This window comes from Manis pentadactyla, chromosome 6 (genome assembly GCF_030020395.1).
Source record: "Manis pentadactyla isolate mManPen7 chromosome 6, mManPen7.hap1, whole genome shotgun sequence".
Lineage (NCBI taxonomy): Eukaryota > Metazoa > Chordata > Mammalia > Pholidota > Manidae > Manis > Manis pentadactyla.
The window spans coordinates 6059789-6069393 of record NC_080024.1 but is presented as its reverse complement, the minus strand read 5'-3'; the positions used below and the strand labels follow the sequence as shown (position 1 = coordinate 6069393).

General features: G+C 45.8%; 1 long non-coding RNA gene across 3 annotated transcripts in view; it reads right to left on the bottom strand.

Moving 5' to 3' along the window:
• The window catches only part of LOC118917171 (uncharacterized), a 93134-nt gene that overhangs the window by 73826 nt on the left and 9703 nt on the right, over positions 1 to 9605 (bottom strand). For 2 of the 3 annotated variants that reach the window (XR_008998133.1, XR_008998132.1), the window contains exons 2-3: positions 9423 to 9508; positions 8343 to 8415 (exon numbers count right to left, since the gene is read on the bottom strand). This is a non-coding gene — a long non-coding RNA (uncharacterized LOC118917171). Of the gene's footprint in view, positions 1 to 3753; positions 6213 to 8342; positions 8416 to 9422; positions 9509 to 9605 lie in introns of those variants that run through there. The other variant, XR_008998134.1, reaches the window with a different exon arrangement.

The following is a 9605-nucleotide window of genomic DNA, read 5'->3' as shown; positions in this document are numbered from 1 at the left end:
CCTTCGCCTGTTTCCCTACAGGTGCAGCGCCGAGGCCTCGTTAAGGGTGCTCATTCCATTCATGACGATGTGCTTCCGGCAGCCTGTACTTTATCCACCTGTTCTTTGCCTTTCATTTCGTTCACACCTTGGTTTGTTTGCTGCTTTGTTACATACAGACATTTTAAATGTGTAGGCTTCAAACTGGAGCTGGGGTCCCGTGGATAGCTAGGTTTTCCTGACCCCAGCCCGTCATTCCTTTCCTAGGCTTCCGTTGGAACACAGCTGTTCACCCCAGAACCCTCCCCATTTGAGTCCTGAAATGACTCATGGACTGTGTCCGCCTCCTCCAGGGCCCTTCCCTGTCCACCCAGGGACCGTCTCCTGGCCTCTCTGCCCGGGGCTCCTGGCCGACCCTACCTCTCAAGGGCCCTGTGCTGCTCTGACCTCCCACCAGCACCTGCTCCTCTGCACCTTTGTGTTTCTAGCCCCTACGCCCTCTTATTCAAAAGCAAGACAACCAACTCAGGATACTAAGCAAAAAAGGGTCTTCTTGTAAGGTGACAGGCTTCCTAAGGACGTGAGGCTCACCGCCAAGCCTCCATGGTGCTGGGTGGAGCCTCTCTGTCTCTGCACGTTCTGCATCTGGCGTCCTCTACCCTCTTCCCTTGGCCTTCCCTGCTCCTCACTTCCCTGACCCCTGGACACTAAGGTCCCACAGGACCCATGGAAGATCAACTGGATTCTCACCTACCCCGAGTTCTGAATTCCTGGGAAGAAGACGCTGATTGGTCCAGCTGTCCCCTCCTTGTCCAATCAGGAGTGTTGTGGGCGGGACTATACAGGAACGCATTTACCCCAGGAGCCTTAACTGTGACCCCAGGGGTCAGGGAAGAACTCGGGAGAAGCCCCCGAATGTGTCCTGCACATACGTACATTATTTCCATTTTGTCCCCTTTCTGCCTTGGCTCATTCATGCATTTAAGCTCTCAGGTTTCTACAGACACAGTGTTTTCTCATTTTCATTTTCAAGTTAGTTTCCATAGAAACAGAGGTGGGGAGCTCTGCAGAGTGACAGCACATAGAAGTGGCTGATTCCATGAATGGATTGTATGTGAGTCAAATATTATTGTCACAATCTGAAAAACACAGGAAAGTATTTTCCTTTTGGAAAACCAAGCAGAGCCCACTTCTTCCTCCTTGACCTCATCGTCTTAGCGTCCTCTCCACATAATGTGTTCAGGGGCATGTCACCTTTTGCCATGGCTTGTGCGCTCACTCTGTGTAAGAGGCCCCTCTCCCCACCCCTCCCGAGAGCCATGCCCTTCCCAGTGTGACTTTGCAGCTCTTCTCATCAAAAGGATCTATTTCCCCACCTGTTGAGTCCCCGATGTTCTGTGACCTCAGCTGATGAAATGTGGCAGAGGGGGCTGGTGCTACTCCATGTCTAGGCCTCAAGAGGCCTTCGTGTTTCTGCTTGCTCTCTTGGAAGCCCGCTCAGCTGCTAGAGGAACAGCCTGGGTCAGCCCTGCTGCACACGGGAGGCGTGTGTCCCTGTCACCTCAGTCACTCCAGCTAATAGCCTGCCAAGTGCCAGACACTTGTGGGAAGCCAGCCTTCACCCAGCCCACCAGCTGACTACAGATGCATGAGTGACCCCAGTTGTGCTTGGCTGAACGTGGCCCGGATCAACAGTGTCAGCTAAGTGAGCCAGAGATTCATGAACAGTAATTAATGGTTGTTTGAGTCATTAAGCTTTGAGGTGGCTTGTCACTCAACAATGGTTAACTGCTATATTCACTCCTGGCCCTAAATCCACACTATTTCACATGCTGGGTCTTTGGAACTTCAGAGGACACCAGGGTCTACTCACCCTTATATTCACTGCAGCATGGATAGCCATTCCCAGCTTCACACAGCAGGCACAAAGCCAGCGGCTGGGGAAATGCAAATATGTCCCTTGAATCATCTTTGAGAGAGAAAAGCAGGCCCAGAGGGCACGGGAACACGTAGGGTGGAGGGGTCCTGGGAGCAAGGGCATGTAATAACTGTCTTCTTGTGTCCGTTCCATCTGGGTCAGTATGTCTCCAAAGGGCAGAGTGAGGAATAATTCATGACGTGTGCGGCGGAGTGAAGATGGGAACCATCCCGATCCCTGGATGCTAGAAACGGGCCGCCGAGAGTAACGAGCACCCTGGTGCTACAGGTGTCCAAGCAGAGGCCGAGGAACTCCCTCTTGGCAGGATGGGCAAACTTCGAGTGGGAATTTTAACTAAGCCGTCTTGGAGCAAGTGGCTCTGAGCCCTGAAATGCGTGGAAAGGTTTCCAAAGGCCAATCCTTCATTGCTCGAACTGCCGATCTGGACCGTCTCTCAGCCACAGGGACAGGGGAGTCCTTTGAGTCCCACCATTGGTTCAGGGAACCAGGGTCCTGCCTTCTTGTCTGTCCTAGAGGTTCTTTATCTCCCAAGTACTCTGCTGGTGGGAACCCCCTTCCCCACTCCGCAAGCCATCCAGTCCTTAGGGGGGAGGAGGCCTGTCCCCAGGACCCCTGTCACCCCCACTTCCAGCTGCACTGCCACCACCTCCCACTGTGGGCTCCTATGACTACGTCGCCAGGGGGCTTGGATGTGACTCACCCGACTCCCACAACTTCCCTTTCCAGGCAGGACACCCTACTTCACCACACATGTGGTAACAGAATGTTCAGTGACAACACTGTGGGGTGCTTACTGCAGGGCCCTGTGCATTCGAGGCCCTCAGCTGACACAGACTCAGGGAGGCATTTGGGTCTCAGAGTTCCAAGGGCCTGGGACTCAACAGTGATGATTCTAATGAAACCCCTCCATCCTGCCAGGAGACCCATTCCTCGTCCGAGTTACGAGTGAGGAGCCCACTGCCACTCTGACAACCTATCCTGCCACTTTCACATTCCTATTGATGCGTATTCGGTGAAGAACAGAGCTTTTTCTCATGGTGTATTATTGTTCCATCCAGGAAAGGACTCTGAGTAAAGGTCAGTATTTAGGTCCCAGAGTAGATGTTTTAAGGATTTCCAGAAGGGGAAAGCATAGGATGGTGAAGGGCCCTGGCACTGACTTTGAGGATTGAGGAATTTGGGACAGGAGGAGAAAGGATCTGGGGTCTCTTAATCCTCCATCCTGACAGCTGGGTTGTTGTCTGTCAACCTTTAAGAAGTTGCTGATACTGTGAGAGGGGAAAGGCGGGAGCTGCTGACATAGCTTTCTCATAGATCATTCGTTTCCAGTGTTGGGAAGAGGAGGGGGGAGGTCCTTCTTAACCAAGTGTATCAGTTAGCTATTGCTGTGTAACAGATTACCATGCACGTAGTGGCTTACAACAATACCCATCCATTATCTTACAGTTGCCCTAAGTCAGGAGTCTGGGGTCTCACAGGCTGCACTCAAGGTGTCACCTGGGCCACCTCCTTTCTGGAGCTCGGTTCTCTTCCACCCAATGGCAGGGTCCAGTTCTCCCTGTGGTTGTAGGACTGAGATCCTCCACTCTTGCCACGTGGCTCCCTCCATAGGTAGTTTATGTCATGGCTGATCACTTTTCAAGACCAGCAGGAGAACGTCTCTCTCCAGTCTTCAAAGGTGGAGTATTCTCTGACATACTGAGGTCACGGCAGTGGCTCCCTGTCAGCTCCGCTGATGCGGTCCAGCCACGCAGAGTCAAGCAGGTCCTGAAGTGCTGAAGGGGGGCGAAGAAAACAAAGACAGACAGAAAGAACTAGGAGGGCTGACGCTCCTGCATGTCACCAGCAAAGCTTTACTGGGTACCAGGGTATTTATACAGCAAAGAGATACATGATTCCAGAAAATAGCCTTATCTAATAAACAGCCAAGCACAATATTGACGTCAGCGGCAGCAGGGCAAAGTTAAGAACAATAAGGCTCCTTCAGTTCCTCATGGAATGCGTAAACAGGATGTTTTTTGGGGCCAAGGCTGCTCCCTGCCACATCAGCGATGTTCTTTGTTCTCCACTTCCCCCACACCAGAAGCAGGGGTGGTGTTTTCACACATCCTCAAGGACTCCCTATTTTCAGAGTGAGGAATCTTGGCTCGTCCTCGAGGACAAGATATGTTTTTGTGGGCAGACAACTACCAAGGACGGCACCGGCCACTCCCAAGTTTGTGCTTTCCTGTTATGCGTTCAGACCTGGGGGAAGGTGCTTTCCCATTCTGCCTACAAACTTGTGAGAAGACAAAGGCCGTCCCGTACACTCTGCCCTAGTCCATTGGTTCTCACCACATCTTAGGCTCTGTCCACCCTCAAGGGGAGGCGATTATACAGGGCATGACTCATTGGGGTCCTCTTAGGGTGTGACAACACACCAGCTACTTTACAAATACTGTTTATCTCAAAAGAGCTTGAGGAAGAGATGGAAGAAACAGCAGTAGACTCAAATGGGGACCTGGCAGAGGCAACAGAGGACCTGGGACCTCTGGAACGATGACAGAGGTGAGAGAGTCACCCCTTCCCCACATTCCTGCCCCGTCTGGGCCACCAACTCCTGGAGGGCAAGTCCTAGCCATCAACTGAGGTCTCAGTGCCTCCATCTGTACAGTGGACAGGAAGGTCCACGACCAATCACACCTCCGGCACAGCTAGAGCTGCACAGGGGTCGAGGGAGCCCGGGCACAGCAGCACTTCCTGTGATGCTCATCTCAGCCCTGCACCTGCACCACCTTTCCCTCAGGTACCTTCCTATAAGTCACAAACCTCCTCGACATCATGGACAGCGAGTCAACAGACAGGCGCAGCTGGGGCTGGTTCTGACATGCGGAAAGCACTGGCCTCTGTGATCATCACGGAGAAAGCCACTACCAAGCCCTCTGTGATGAATGCTCTCATCTGCCGCCTGCAGGTGCCCAAGGTAGGACCACCTCACCTTCAGCTGTGCCTCTGAGACTAGCCACGGGGCTCCTTGCGTCCATCCCATCAGGACATATGAGTGACTATCACAGGCACCAGGCTTGGTGCTGGGGTACAGAGCTGGGCAAGACCATGAGTTTCTATCTTTCTGAGGACCAATTGGGGCCTGGGGTTTTCTCAGTTTTGCAAAGCTCCTCTATATTCTGATCCAGTGGGCTTGGGAGCCATCATCCCAGGGCATGTGAGCTGAGTTATAAGGATGATGAGCAGGAGTGAAGTAGGTGGACATGGAGCAGCAGACACCCCAGACCCAGAGCACAGAGATGCGTGGCCAGTGAGACTTCTTAGCTGTGGTAGGCGGCTGGGCTAGAGGGCAGTGAAGGGTGGATTGGACGTGTAATGGAACTGGGGTGGGCCTTGCGTGACTGGGCCGAGTTTGGACAGTAGTATCAGGATCTCCTAGAGGACTTATTAAAACACAGACTGCTGCTGGGCTCCAGCCCGAGAGGTTCTGACTCACTAGGTCTGTGGTGGGACCTGAGAACTGTTTATTCTGTCTCTAGTTGTTCTTTACTGCTGATAACAAGTCCTTTGTTGGGCATATGTAATGACGGTGTCTTCTCTCAGTGTCCATCTCATTTTTTCACTCTCCTAAGAGTGCCTTCTGAAGAAAAGAGGTCCTTAACTTTAATATAGTTCAATTTATAGGTTTTTTGGCTATAAGGTCAATGCCCTTTCTGTCCTGTTTAAGAAATCTTTGACTGCTCCAAAGTCATGACGATGTCCTCTTCTGTTTTCTTCTAAGTGTGCTTACATTATGTGTCACAGATGGATCCGCAATGTATCCAGGGTGATTTTTTATCTTTGGTACAAGAGAGGAGTCGAGATACATTTTCCCCTATGATCTCCTAATTGATCCAGTAAAATTTATTGAAGAGTTTATTAACCCCCCAATTCCTTGTCTGTCACGTCACTTTTATCACAAATCAAATGACTGTCTACGTGTGGTCTGTTTCTGGACTTCATTCTACTCCATCAGTCTGTCTGTCCGTCCTTTCCTGTATCCAACTACCCCCCCTTCATTACAGCTGCGTAGCTGGTGAAGCTGGCAGTTGGTCACCTAGTTCTCTTCTTGCCTCGCCTGTCCTTGCTGAGCAGCAGGCCTGGCAGGTCCTTGCACCATGCATCTTGAAGACCTTTGGGGATTTTAAGGAAGAAGTGGATTTATCAAGATTTGAATTTTTGAAAGTTGGTCTGGGTCACAGTGCAGCATAGAAGGGTGGTCAGGCCGCGCGGGCAGCTGTCGCTGAAGTCATGAAAGTTGTGACAGTAGCTGTGGGAAGAACGGGTTACCTGGAGTTACAAGGAGTCGGACCCCTCTCTCCCCACCCTGTGCTCCCTGCTCTCTCTACCCCAGCTGCTCTGGCCTTGTCTCAGCCCCACTTGCTTCCATGCTCCCACCTGCCACTGGGCCTTTGCACATGTGATTCCCCCTACCTGACATTCTCTACCCATCTGAGTGTGCATTTGAACACATGACTTATTGCAAATGTTTTTAAGTGGAAGTTCCCACAGCAGGAAGCATAAGATAAGCTCAGTCAGCTTCAGTGTATATAGGTTTGTTTTCATTTGGCTATTAATGTCTTATGTGACATAAGTTTCCTAGTCATCACATTGGTTAGAAATAAGAAATAAGTCTGTATAAAATAAGACAAATATGAGTGAATTTAGGATAGTATACAAGTAAGAGGACAGTCTAGTATCTTTTAGATTGTAGCATGTATACCACGAATTCAAAGAATAGGTACACTACTAATTTTATGAAATGAAGGAACATACAGGCTATGAATTTTAGCCTTCTATGAGGCAACAAACAAAACCCTTCCATAAAGGTCTTATAAACCTACGAACTCTATGACTGACCCTGAGTTCTTACTGCTGATGAAATTTAAGGATAAGAAAAAACAACTTCCACATATAGATCAAATAGGATTTCCTTCTTTAATTAAATTAAAGCAACTACTGAGAGTTACAGAAGGAAAGTATTCTGAAGAGTAATCAATCTTCTGTTCTCAAACTCTTCACACACTGCACACAGCCTTATTATATATAATGCAACCTTCATGATAAAATAAAATCAGCAACTGTATAGTAGTTCAAAACCTCTGGATAATTTAGGACTATGATTATAAACTACCCAGAAGAAATTCTATGGAAAAATCTAGGTAAAGGAATGTAATTTAGTGAGGGCCTCGGCTAAGAGAAAGTGTAAGAGGCAAAAGGATGAATCGTGATTCCCGTCTCATTGTCGTCTTTACAACAAATTCTCTGAAGACTTTATTTCTATAGGAATTTCATAGGGAAAAAGACAGTATACGAAAAAGCCTAAATAATGTGTAACCAAATTGACACAAATGTTAATCAGAAGTCCAATACAGGGTATTGTTACTGAATGACTGGATAAGAAGGGGGTGGGAGCTTTGAGAATGATGCATCAAATGGATTCCATGAACTCAGCAGTACTGTGAAAATAAAACAAATGAAAATACCTCACAAAAAACACCTCACACCAAAGAAAAACCATGTCCTACAACTTCCACTCAGATTAACTGTGGTAATTTTGTCCTATAAAACAATCATCTCTTCAAAAGGAAAACATGGTGAGAAGTTTGATAATCTAACTCAATTAAAATATTATTGGAGAATTATCTTGCTTTCTTATCTTTCTCAAAACTTAGAATACCAAAATGTAATAGTCAAATATACATGCAAAATGACCCTACAATTAAGATAATTGCTGGTACCAAACGTTATTTTTAAGTTCTGCAATAAAACAGTCTCCCAGACATTTAATAGTATGTCACTTGGTAAATGAAAGTGTCCACAAAGTAACAGCAGTGAGAAGACCTAAAAATTATGCTAGTGAAGAGTCTGGGTGAAAGAAACAAAAATATGGATCATTTTGATCCAACACTAATTTTACTTAAGTTCCTATAGAGCTGAATAAAATACTGACACCACTACATGAAAATTCATTGAGCTGGCAATAGGCAAAGCATGATGTCAGCCTCCAATACCACCATCCACATTACAAAACAGCATGAATGTTCAATGCTTGAACCTCTTAGACTTTATGGCTAACATTACAGTAAAAACAAAAACCTTAGGCATGAGGCATCATTAGACATAGATGAGTTTAGTTAGGCATGGTTTGGCTCAAATTAGTCTAGTACTTTAACAAATTCCTGGAAAAACATGAAAAAATGCAAGCTCAAACATTACAATTTCCTAAATGTGCTACATTCTGCACCAAACAGACCCATATAAATAAGTCTTAGTCAACTCCAACTAATATTCAAGTAAATAACACCACTTACCCCTACCCCCTGCACACCCACAAAGTGCAGGCTGACAGGAGACACGGACACACACACATGCACACACCCATGTGGTAAGTCCTTACCTTCATGGCAGGGATTTCTTCAAGCAATCGTCGTGCTCGTCTCTGCCTTTTTAACAGTGCATCTTCAGTGCCCCTGCAGAGAATACAATATGTAGCCAAGAAAAGCATTTCTCATAGACTCATGTCAAATGAAAAATTTCTTCATTTCTTTTAAAAAGGTACAATAAATCTCTAAATAACACTCTGTCATCCTGTACTGTCCTCAACAAACTCAATTCCATCAACAAACTCAAGTTTTTGGCAAAAAGAAGCATTGTCCCAGCATTGTATTAATGACTATTAACATTAACAGTTTGCCTTCTATTCCTTAATAGGATGGCCAAATAATATTTTTTAATTAACAGATTAATAACACTTTGTTTTAACATTATACAAATTTCATAAGCTATAATTAAAGGTAGAATTAAATTTTATTAAATGAAAACTTGTTCTCTGGAATTAACGGAATTTCTAAGTTAAAAATCTGAGTATACTGGAGAGGAAGGCTATCTTCTGAAATATTTATTAAGAAGGAACAAGAAGTTAATCAGGAATAAAACACATCTTAAAGCATAAAAACTATACATAGCATATTTTTCCTCTAATACTAGTGAAACTAAAATTACAAAGTACATTTTCAAAAAAATTAGGTTGAACACGTTTTCATAAGCACTTCCACAAGACACTGAGAATTTCAAATTAATCACGAATTCAAGGAATAAAGTGATATAAAATCTTTGTAAACTGATCCAAAGTATTAGTACATTTGTTAAACTATAGCAACATCTTAAAGGAACTTCCAATAACATAAAACATATAAACAACCCCAAAGGGCTTTCATTCCAAAATAGCAGAAAGGAGAGTTTGGGAAAAAATCAGAAGAATTCGTCACATATTTGGAAGTAAATAAGGCCCAAACCCTATAACGGCATGTGACACAGCACATTTTATCTCACATCCTCCCCACACATAAAACAAAGTGCTGCCTGAGTAAGATACTTAACTATTCCTCTAGGTCCCACCCTTCACTTTTTTAAATGCGGAATAAAAACAACTTTCCACATTTTATTAGTCCCGTGACCATCAGGTGAACTGACTTACTTTTTGGACTCCAGTCGGCTCACATTCCTGACAAGTTTTCAGATAAAAACTCGGATTCTCTTCACTTCTTTTCTCATCTTCACGACCTGTGAGGAATAAAGCAAAAATTAGGGAGGCTCTTAATTCAAGAAGAAACATACTTTGTTTTGAGTCTTATTATAGATTACCAATTGAACCAAATTT